The following is a 12,442-nucleotide window of genomic DNA, read 5'->3' as shown; positions in this document are numbered from 1 at the left end:
ATACAGTTTATGTACTGATTTTATTTTGGCTGTTACAATTACAATTTGTGGTCATTGTTGCCAGGAAAAAAATACATCTCCCACGGAAGGTGTAACAAATATCTTAATTGAGTTGTGAAGGTAGACTTGCCCTGTGATGACCTGGCGACTTGTCCAGGGTGTACCCCACCTCTCGCCCATAGTCAGTTGGGATAGGCTCCAGCTTGCCTGCGACCCTGTAGGACAGGATAAGCGGCTACAGATGATGGATGGATGGAGGTAGACTCATTAAAACATGACAGGTGATGTTAAAAATATAAAGAGAGAGATTTTTCCTCTCTTTCTTTCTAATAAAATAATTTATATTAAAATACACCAGGCTCTCCTGTGACTATTTTAAAGCTGCTTTTCAGGGAACCTCAGGTTAAAGTTTGTAACACAGTAGACATATTCTGATAAATATAATATATATATAGATATTGCACTCACTTATTTTGACCCATATTCCACCCACTTATGTTTCAGCATTTCAGATTTTGTTGGGACTAACATTTGATGACCCAATATACAAATATAGGCCTCAGCACATTCTTGCAATGTGCAGAGAAGACAAATGTAGATGATTAAATATAAAGTAGGTTTATAAAATGCCTTTTCATGTCATAAAAACATTACCACACTATCACATCATACATAAATATGCTTTTTAATGAAGTTGTGGGGCTGTATATGGCTCACAGAAGTGAATTAAAAGCTTCTGTGACTTTCATGGAAATCAGGGGAATAATTAATAGCCTGTTATTTTCAGGTTATATGGAGCGGATAACTACTTGGTTCAATAAAATATACTTTGATCAAACCCTTTAATAATTGTCAATGTTCATTTTCCTTTTATTGCATTTAATGAGAGTGCAGTGGAATATTTTAATGTATGTAATATTGATACCGTCAAATTGTATTAGAAATTGTGAGTGACTCGAATCAATGTCCTTTAAATTATTCTTTTTAGGGATCTATAATTCCATCTGTGCGCAATCAAAATTCGTCACATAACAGAATAATTAAGTTTCTGAAACTCATCATATCCTACATTTTCTCTCTTGTCCTTTAGCTTGGCTCATTTTAGATTGAGGGCATGTTTCATGATGAAATCCTTCATTTATTCATTTATGCTTGTATTTCCTACAATGACACAGTCAAATATGGTACTAATGACTGAGTCTAAAATAAATGAAATCATCTCTTTTCATTAACTGTAACAATTATGGCTCGTAATTACTACAAATTCAACTGGTTTGTAAGAAAAACATACTAAAACATCTTATTATAAACACACACTTGGCTGTAAATAAACTGTTCATTATACATTGAACAGGATCCGTTATAAGAGGTAATGAGGTGTTTTCAGAGATACACTACTCTAATTTGTTTATGAATATAAATATTATATGACTATTATAGATAAACTCTGGAGTAAGACCCAAAATGTTTTAATATGTAACCTGTTACAGATGGATTGTAGTAGCACATAGGTGCACATCTGTTGTAAATATGCATGCATGACAAGAAAATGTAAAATTAGTCAGATTTCTGTACAATATTTAAGTTGTAACATGCTAACCCAACAAAATAGGATGGATTAAATCCAATCTTACAGTACTTACATACAAACTACACACAAATTGGCCACTTATTTTAAAGTACTGAATATCCTCTACATAAAATTAAATTTAATCTAGAGACCATATTTTTGTAATTGGTATTGTGTAATAGATATATTCAATCAGATACAAATGTATACAAATACAGCTTCAGATACAATATGGCCAAAGTTTTGTGCACACCTCATATGTAGTTCGTGAACATCCCATTTCCATTAGATGAAAACTGAAAATAGGCATTAGAGAAGTCAAACACCAGTAAACACATTGAGGACCATTTCAATAATACAGACCCCTATTGAAAGTGGCAAGGGATTCAAGAGACCATGGACTACAAACATAAATATACAGCTACACCAATTAACAATGCCAACTTAGCCAGTGAACTAAAGAGCTTCTATGCCCGGTTTGACCTCCACAACAAGAAAACAACTAACAAAACTGTAATCCTGCCCCTTCCCCCCAGATGACCAGTCCCTCCACTTCTCTACCATTTATGTGCTCTCCACACTCGAGAGTTAACCCAAGGAAAGCTGCCGTCCCTGTATGAAAATAACCTTTATTGTTCCTGCACCAAAGCATTCTGCAATAACAAATCTGAATAATTACAGGCCTGTTGCACTCACCCCATCATCACAAAGTGGTTTGAGAGGTTGGCTGTGGGTCATCCGAAAGCCTCTTTACCACCCTCATTGGACCGCTTTCAGTTCGCCTACCATTTAACTAAGTCAACAGAGGACACAATCTCCACTACATTGCACTCTGCTGTATCACACCTGGATTCCTCCAAAACCTATGTAAGGATGTTGTTTTTTGACTTTAGTTAAGCATTCAACATTATCCATCCATCCATCCCTCTTCATGTAAAGCAAAGCTTTATGTGATAGTAACACTATTATCAAGTTTGCAAACAACACCATTGTGGTAGGCCAAATAGCTGACAACTATGAGCCTGCCTACAATAAGGAGATAGCTTGTCTGGTGACCTGGTGCAAAGAGAACCATCTGGACTTGAATACCAAGAAAACCAAAGAGCTCATTATGGACTACAGGAAAACAAGAGCCAACACACCCACCCACACACATGGTTCTGTGTAGAAAGCTAACGTAAATACACACACAGCTTTATCTGCGGGTCTGAGGTAGAGTGCTTTTGAGGTGGAGGATTCTGAATTTTATGTACTACAGTATCTACTTGACTCAGTTGGATCCAGATTCCTTCCACAAGTATTGTTGATTTTGAAGTGTTTGGAAGTGTCTGCTGGTCTATGCTAATTAGTTCTCTCAGGTGGCTAATCTGGAGTAATTTCAGTCTTTCTAAGATGTGAATTGTAGGCAGAACTTACGAAGATATTGTTGCAGCGGGGGCATGGTCAAGCGCCAGTTTGTGAAAGGCAAGGCCAGGGAAGGTGAGTGGCAAAATGATCACACCTGTGTTTAATTGATGCTGTGTGTGTTTTGCAGTGATGGCTGAGGGCTGATAAGAAGGGAGAGAGCAGAGAGATTGTGGGTTCTCCCAAATGGAGTGTGTGTGTGGGTGGTGGAGGGATTGACGCACATTTGTCTGAGCTGAAAAGCTGAAATTTAAAGGAATACATGAGCTAATGTACCACCACTGTTCCACCCACTCTCAGGGACATTTACTCTGGTGCTGAAACCCAGAAACACTGAAGGGAACCGCCTGCATGGAGTCTTCACATTTCAAGGACCTCGCCCATGCCCTCACTGCTGCCCAGTAAAATCAGCATCAAGTGCTGCTTGCCCTGCACAAGGAGCAAGAACAGCGCTTTAAGGCATTGCTGCAGGCTCAGCAGGAGGATTGACAGGTGTTCTGGAGTCTGCTTGCGTTGGCGGGGCCTTCGGCTGCTGTGCCTGCAGACTTCTTCCATGTCACCCTAGTGAAGATGGGGCCTCATGACAACCTGGAGGCCTTCCTCGCCCTGTTTGAGCAAGCCATGTAGGTGTGGGGGTAGGCAGTCAAGCAGCTCACAGCTCGCCTACTGCTGTTCCTGACCAGAGAGGCCCAGCTCAGAAAGGTTGGACTCTGCCAACCTAAGGTGAGTTATCCTGTAATGTGTCAGCCACACCAATGAACAACATTGTCAGCACTTCCGCATGCAGACTCTGGAGGAGGTTGGCTGGCTGTTTGCGTTTGGTCAACAGCTCCAGGACATCTCCTGATGGTGGCTAAGGGCAGAATATTGTGATGCTGAGGGGATCATTGATGCGGTGGTTCTGGAGCAGTTCATTGCTCAGCTGCCAAGAGGGACAGCAGAGTGGGTCTGGTACCACCACCCAGCATCACTGGATCGAGTGATCACATTGGCAGAGGATTACCTGGTGGCAGTTAGACATCCTGCATCTTCTCTCTCTCTCGCTCTCTCTCTCTTCCCCCTCCTCCCTTACATCTTCTGTTCCCTTGCATCTTCTCTTCCTGTCCCTGCACTGTTCCTGTACCACGAAAGCAGGGGCCAACCCCCTGCAGCCTGTTTGCTAAGACTGCAGTGTCCCCCTTTCTCCCTCCCCTTATGTTTCGGTGTCTCCTTCCCCTCAGGTGAGTGATCCTTGAGCCACTGGTGTGGAGATGAAGCCTGGACCAGTATGCTGGCACTGCAGGGAACCTGGGCATTTCAAGGACCAGTGCCATGCAATGGAGGTGGGGGCAGTGGTCCAGAACCCTGATGCACCGGAGACCACCCTTGATCAAGCCGGAACATATCACATACCAGTGAGTATTCAAGGGGATACATATCATGCATTGGTGGTTTCAGGTTGTAATCAGACCTCCATCCACTAAAACCTGATTCAAGGTGAGGCATTGGGGACAGCACAATTGGTGAAGGTATTGCGTGTGCACGGGGATGTTTACGAACATCCACTGGTGTCCGTTCACATCCAATTTTGGGGAACAAAATATAATGTAGAGGAGGCAGTTAGCCCGTGCCTCACCCACCCACTGATTCTGGGGACAGATTGGCCCCAGATGTATATGTATACAGTATATGTATGTGCGTGATATCACATATATAATGCAGTGGTTTTAAATGGCATCACACATATGTAATAGTTTTAATGTAAGCAGTAAACCTGCACTTGCATCCGTCTGTCCACTTCATGACAAAACCTTTTGTCATTTACTCTTATTAGTCTTTGAATGTTTTTCACAGACCAAGAATATACTCCATTTAAAGACATAACTTATAGATATGAAACACATCTTATTTTTATTATGTTAGCCATCAAGTCTCATATATCATTCAGAGATTATGGTGTCCTTTGGTTTTTAAACCTTGTAACTTTGCAAATATATCATAGCTAAATACTTACTCCTCTCTTCCAATATTGTTATTTACAGGCCAAAAGTTGTTGTAAAATGAATCAAAAACAAAAACTATTTAAAAAGAAACTGAGAGCCCCAGCATGGAAATTCAGTTATATGCTGTTTGACATTATTCTGTGCTGTCAGCAACAATTTTAGATGAACTACAACAGTAATTGAGAGTTAAGTTCTAAACGGATAATCTCAGTGGTTGATTTTTAATACTGGAACAATGTGTCCTGGATCCTCTGTTCAAAACATCCATGGCCTAGTTCTAGAAATTTCGAACAAAAGTTTAAATTAAGTGAGTTGGGTTTTTTTTTTTAAGAATGCATCCTTTACCCATCCGTAAAGGAAATGAACACTTTTTTTTTTCTAAAACTATTATGCTGCAGTATGCATAAATACATTTTCACAGAACCATGGGAAGCTGCATAAACACCATCCATTATTTCAAGATGAAGCTTTTGGTTATATTTCTATAGTGTTTACAATCAACCCAAGTCCAATATTACCGCCTAGCTGTTTGAATTGCACAATCCAGCACTTCATATGTAAATGATTACAGGAGACAATACACTGAAATAAAATTGCTTTTAAAGCAATCAGTGCTAGCAGCTCTGGGGCTGATCTGGCATAACATTAGTCTGCGCTGACAGATATAGATTAATCCGTCTCAGTTGGATAACAGCTCTTTGTAAACATTTGATGTAACCTAGTACTATATTATAGTTTGTCTTCAGCTTCAGTAACCTGAAGTAGCAAGTAATACAAATCTGATATTAAGGAACTTTCAAAGTGAAATGGTAGATAATAAGGAGCTTTCTACTTCTCTCTTTCTGCTTACTAGCACTAGACTGGCTGTTACACAGTAATGGATGAAATTTGAGAGTATTAGTGTATGGTATTTCTGTACAGTGGCCATTTGTTTCCCACAAAACAAATACTGACCAGCTCAGTCTCTTATTTTTTTATTCTTCCCATTTTAAACCTCTTATTCTATTTTAGCATAACTTGTTACTTTTTTTGTTAGGAGTCTAACAGGATATCACCTTTTTACGAGGATTTTTACTTCAGGATTTCACCTTTTTTTTAAATCCTGGTGTAATATAAGTGATATAACAAAGTCTAAAGGAAAACTACTCCAGTCTACTCTATAAAATGCATCACTGCAGAGTGCACTGTAGACCTTTTTAATGATGACTTTAGAAATGGACATTTATGGTAATAGGTTCAAGTTATATTACATCTAAAAAAAGAAATTCACACCAAACATACATTTTGAAGAAAAAATGTATTGTTCCTCAAGCCACATATGAAGTTAACTGTATGGAGATGTACCCTATTTTGCTAGAATCCACTATGGAGAGAAAGAACAAAAATTATCTTTGGATTTGACAGTTTCCAAAATCAATATGGCACCATTCAGACCTTCAAATATATTGCTCAGCCTCAATTTTAAGTACTTTTTTTTATTGATTTTTTTTTTTTTCAATGGAATGTACCTGGAACCTTGGCATCAGTCATTAGTGCTGAGCAGGAAGTGTGTGTGTGTGTGGGGGGGATTAACAGGTTCTAATGTGCCTCCCATTTGCTCTTCTGGGAACATTTTCCACTAGATTTTGGAGTGTGGCTGTGGGTATTTACCAATTCACTCAGAAAAAAATTAGTTAAGTTACACACTGATGTTGGCTGAGGAGGCCTGGGGTACATTCAGCGTTCCAGTTCATCCCAAATGTGTCCAGTGATGTTGAAGGTAGGGCCCATTCAATTCTTCCCCTCCAACCTTGGCAAACCATGTCTTCATGGACCTTGCTTTGTACACAGGGGTATTGTCATGCTGGAACATATTTTGGCCTATTGGTTTCAGTGAAGGGAAATTGTAATGCTACAGCATAAAGTGATAGAATACAGCTGTTATTCTAATTTTGGGGCAACAGTTTGGGGAAGAACTACATATGGGTGTGATGGTCAGGTGTCCACACATTTTTGGCCATATAGTGTATATATGAACACTGTGGTCACTGGTATAGCTTGAACAAGATTTGTAAACAGGTATCAAAAGAGGACATTTGTATATTAGATACAACACAGCAGTATTTGGCTTGTGTAAAGAATGCATTTACAGAGCAGCAGTGAGTCCTATTGCTCAGAATTGTCCTGTACTGGACATGTTGGGCAATGAAGTGACTGAACTACTGACCTGTGTGCCATAAAAAAAAAAAAAACTAATGCTGATATATTAGAGAAAAAGTGTGAATAACATCTAAAGTACCATTAGTGAGGGACTCTTTTATCATGCAGTTTCTGACAACATAACCTTCTCAGGAACTTCAACATAAACACAACAGCAACGTGTAGCTGGATGGAAAAATAATTGTTAGGTGTGTGTGTGTATATGTGTGTGTGTGTATGTGTGTATATATATATATATATATATATATATATATATATATATTTTTTTTTTTTTTTTAGGGCGGCGCCTTGCATGGGTCTTTTGTCCCGTTCGCGCCTTTCCTTTTGGGTGTATTTTTTTTTCCTTTAATGTATTACTTTTTTTTTTCCTCCCCCCTTTTTTTGTTGTTTTATTGTCACATTGTAAACATGTTTTAAAACCCAATAAAGCTGTTAAAAATATAGACTCATTACACATCAACTAAAATGTTTCAAGCATTTTTCTATTTTAATTTTAATCAGTATGGCATACAGTACAAAAACATAAAAAAAACATCTCAAAATATTAGAATATTTCATTTCGAGTTTGAGTAAAACAGTATGAACACAGTGTATCTCTCAGTCTAGTTCAGTACACACAGCCACAATCATGGGGAAGACTGCTGACTTGACTGTTGTCCAGAAGATGATCACTGATGCCCTCCACAAGGAGGGTAAGCCACAAAAGGTCATTGCTGAAAAGGATGGCTGGAAAAGGTGCACAAGCAACAGGGATGGCCGCAGTCTTGAGAGGACTGTCAAGAAAAGTTGATTCAAGAACTTGGGAGAGCTTCACAAGGAGTGGACTGAGGCTGGTGTCAGTGTATCAAGACTCATCACGAACAGACATCTTCAAGAAAGGGGATACAACTTTCGCATTCCTAATATCAAGCTACTCCTGAGCCAGAGACGATGTCAGAAGTGTCTTATCTGGGCTAAGGAGAGAAAGAAATGGACTGTTGCTCAGTGGTCCAAAGTCCTCTTTTCAGATGAAAGTACATTTTGCATTTAATTTGGAAATCATGGTTCTAGAGTCTGGAGAAAAAGTGGAGAGGCACAGAATCCAAGGTGTTTGAAGCCCAGTGTGAAGTTTCCACAGTCTGTGATGATTTGGGGTGCCATGTCATCTGCTGTTGTTGGTCCACTGTATTTTATCAAGTCCAAAGTCAACACAGCCATCTACCAGGAGATTTTAGAGCACTTCATGCTTCCATCTGCTGACGAGCTTTTTGGAGATGCTGATTTCCTTTTCCAGCAGGACTTAGCACCTACCCACAGTGCCAAAACTTCTACCAAATGGTTTGCTGACCATGATATTACGGTGTTTGATTGGCCAGCCAACTTGCCTGACCTGAACCCCATAGAGAATCTATGGGGTATTGTCAAGAGGAAGATGAGAAACACCCGACCCAAAAATACAGATACGCTGAAGGCCACTATCAAAGCAACCTGGGCTTCAATAACACCCCAGCAGTGCCACAGACTGATCACCTCCATGCCACACCGCATTGATACAGTAATTCATGGTAAAGGAGCCTCAACCAAGTATTGAGTGTATAAATGAATATACTTTTCAGAAGTTGGACATTTCTGTATTGTAAATCCTTTTTTTGATTGATCTTAGGGAATATTCTAATAATTTGAGATACTGGATTTCTGATTTTCATGAGCTATAAGCCATAATCATCAAAATTAAAACAAAAAAGGCTTTAAATATTTCACTTTACATGTAATGAATATAGAATATATGAAAGTTTACCTTTTTGAATTAAATTATGAAAAAAGGAACTTTTTCATGGTATTCTAATTTTTTGAGATGCACTAGTGTGTGTGTGTGTGTGTGTGTGTGTGTGTGTGTGTGTAGAGTAAAAAGTCTCTGTCAGCCAACAACCAGTCTGTCCAAAAGGATCCAGAGGATACCACGGGTCCCAGCAGTGTAGATATAGATAATGTAGAATAGAAAAATTTCATTCTGACACCCAACTTTTGAACATTATTAAAAATTTATTCTCGACAAACGTTTCGGCCTTCTTCAGTTTTTTATGACACTGAAGAAGGCCGAAGGCTGAAACATTTGTCGAGAATAAATTTTTAATAATGTTCAAAAGTTGGGTGTCGGAGTGAAATTTTTCTATTCTACATTATATTTATATATGTGTGTATGTACTGTATATAGAGGGAGGGAGCTACAACACCACATGCTGATAATTAGTACAAATCACTCAGATATAGTAGTGTTGTAATCAAGACCACCTAAATCAAGACCAAGTCATGACCAAAGTGTACCAAAACCAAGACTTTGAGGGGTTGAGATCAAGTCAAGACCAAGGCAGGGTGAGACTGAGTCAGGACCAGACCAGTGTGTGTGTGGGGGGTGCAACAGCTGTTAACTGGAAGAAAATTTTCTAAACTGCCAGAGTCACATTATTGGTGACATTTGGTGCAGGAAATTTTTACATCCAATCACAGTAACAATGTTAAAAAAATAAATCAGGCAATGCACAAGCAAGTCCCACAGTTGTGGTCTTGACCAGTCTTGAAATAAAATCCTGAATCCCCTATGTCTGAGACAGAGACAAGACCGAGTAAATATGCACTCAATTCCAAGATGAAATCGAGACCTTCAAAAAGTGGTCTTGAGACCGTCTCGAGACCAAGATCCATCCCAAGTATGACAACATGAGAAGAAAGATGCCTTCAAAAATAATAAAATTAAACATTTTACAAAGCATTTGTCTTACATTTTGTTAAACAGAAATACTACAAGGAGCAATAAACAGTAATAAAGTAAATTAAAGCCGCAAGCGGCCTCGACGGGCCCTCGCGCCAGCGGCCAAGGGGGGCGGGGGCATGCGTCCCCGCGAAATACCTTCCACAGCTTCTTCGGCAAGAGACATTACTCCCACAATGGCGACAAAGCACAGAATTGGACACAGAGTACACGGAGCGCTGAGATGTTGTCATGGACAGAACATTTTATGCCATGGCTTCCCAACCAAATTAAAGTATTTACCTCATCAGTCACCAAGCTATAGCTACATAGGATTGTCTTCTGTTAGACATCTATTAGTCTGTATGTAACGCTACAACACTTGCTCCCGACTGCCTACCCATTCCCCACAAGTCATGTGTGTTTAAGGCAACCAAAACAACATACTCCGGGAGCCTCATGATTGTAAACACCTCTCCTGCAACTGCTACAGCGCAATGAGCGCCCCCAGTGGTGAAAGTTCACCAAATTTGGTATACATGTCAAGGGACCGATGAAGAGTTGTTTTGTCAAGTTTCATCAAGTTTGACGAATGAGAAGCCGAGATATAAATTGTTCCCTGAAAACAGCGCCCCCAGTGGCAAAAGTTCACAAAATTTGGCGTACATGTCAGGTGAGCTATGAAGAGTTTGCGTATGAAGTTTGATGACAATTGAGTAAATAGAAGATGAGATATAGATTTTTGAAGAATAAATTTTTTGGTTTTTCCCATGTCAGTAGGTGGCGCTATGCTGTACATGAGCGATTATGAGTTGGAAAAATAAGTGTCCACAACAGCAACGTACTATCACAAGGTAGTGGTGTGAAGGAAAAGCATAATGGAATTATTTACCAAAAACCCGTGTTGGAGCAATTGATTCGGCCAAAAACAGCGCCCCCCATGGACGAAAATTCCCAAAATGTGGTATACATGACATGGGAGGTAGTAAGAGGGTGGCCGTGAAGTTTGACCGAATTTGAGGAAAGATTGGATTTTTTGCCCAAAAATAGCGCCCCCAGTGGCGAAATATCACAGAAATGGGGTAACATGTCAGAAGCCCAATGAGTGATGTGCGTGTGAAGTATGAGCAGTTGTGAGCAATTAGAAGATTTGTTATGAATTTTTAAGCATGTAAAATTTTGCATTGAAAATTGATTGACGTATAACTTCTGAACGGTTTACCCTACGTGAAACGTATTTAGTAACTTTTATCAGCCATGTCTGTAGATGATGTGTATCAATTTTGGTGACATTCCTATGAACGGTCTAGGAGGAGTTGCGCCGTGTTCGTGGCCATGCATTTTGCACAAAAGTGAAATTACCTCACTTCCTGTTGGGCGTGGCTAATGCATTGGCATTACATTTTTGTCCGGCTTAGTGAGATACATATGCGTACCAAATTGCATGCCACTACTACAAACTACATGGCAACCAGGCACCTTAATGCGGGAGGCCAAAATCACAACGACTTAGGGGGCGCTATAGAGGCCCTGAGCCCCGGCCAAGTTTGGGCTTTTGGTTCTGAGTAGCGGTGGCAATTCTCGGAACTGGTGCCAAATTTCGTGCGTTTTCGCCCATGGCAAGCGCCCCGAAAATGGCCCAACAGCGGAGAAAAATAAAGAAGAAGAAGAAGACGGAAGAATAATAATAGTGAACTCTTACAAGAACAATAGGGCCTTCGCCCATAGGGCTCGGGCCCTAATAAAGCCGCAAGCGGCCTCGACGGGCCCTCGCGCCAGCGGCCAAGGGGGGCGGGGCATGCGTCCCCGCGAAATACCTTCCACAGCTTCTTCGGCAAGAGACATTACTCCCACAATGGCGACAAAGCACAGAATCGGACACAGAGTACACGGTGCGCTGAGATGTTGTCATGGACAGAAAATTTTATGCCAAGGTTTCCCAACCAAATTAATGTATTTACCTCATCAGTCACCAAGCTATAGCTACATAGGATTGTCTTCTGTTAGACATCTATTAGTCTGTATGTAACGCTACAACACCTGCTCCCGACTGCCTACCCATTCCCCACAAGTCATGTGTGTTTAAGGCAACCAAAACAACATACACCTGGTGCCTCATGATTGTAAACACCTCTCCTGCAACTGATACAGCGCAATGAGCGCCCCCAGTGGTGAAAGTTCACCAAATGTGGTATACATGTCAAGGGACCTATGAAGATTTGTTGTGTCAAGTTTGATCAAGTTTGACCAATCATAAGCCGAGATATAAAATGTTGCCTGAAAACAGCGCCCCCAGTGGCAAAAGTTTACAAAATTTGGGAGATATGTCAGGTGACCTGTTAAGAGTGTGCGTATCAAGTTTGATCAAGATTGAGTAAATAGAAGATGAGATATTGATTTTTGAAGAAAAAATGTTTTGGTTTTTCCCATGTCAGTAGGTGGCGCTATGCTGTACATGAGCGATTATGAGTTGGAAAAATAAGTGTCTACAACAGCAACGTACGATCACAAGGTAGTGGTGTGAAGGAAAAGCATTAAGGAATAATTTACCAAAAACCC

This window comes from Neoarius graeffei, chromosome 7 (genome assembly GCF_027579695.1).
Source record: "Neoarius graeffei isolate fNeoGra1 chromosome 7, fNeoGra1.pri, whole genome shotgun sequence".
NCBI lineage: Eukaryota > Metazoa > Chordata > Actinopteri > Siluriformes > Ariidae > Neoarius > Neoarius graeffei.
Note: the sequence above shows the minus strand (reverse complement) of the source record.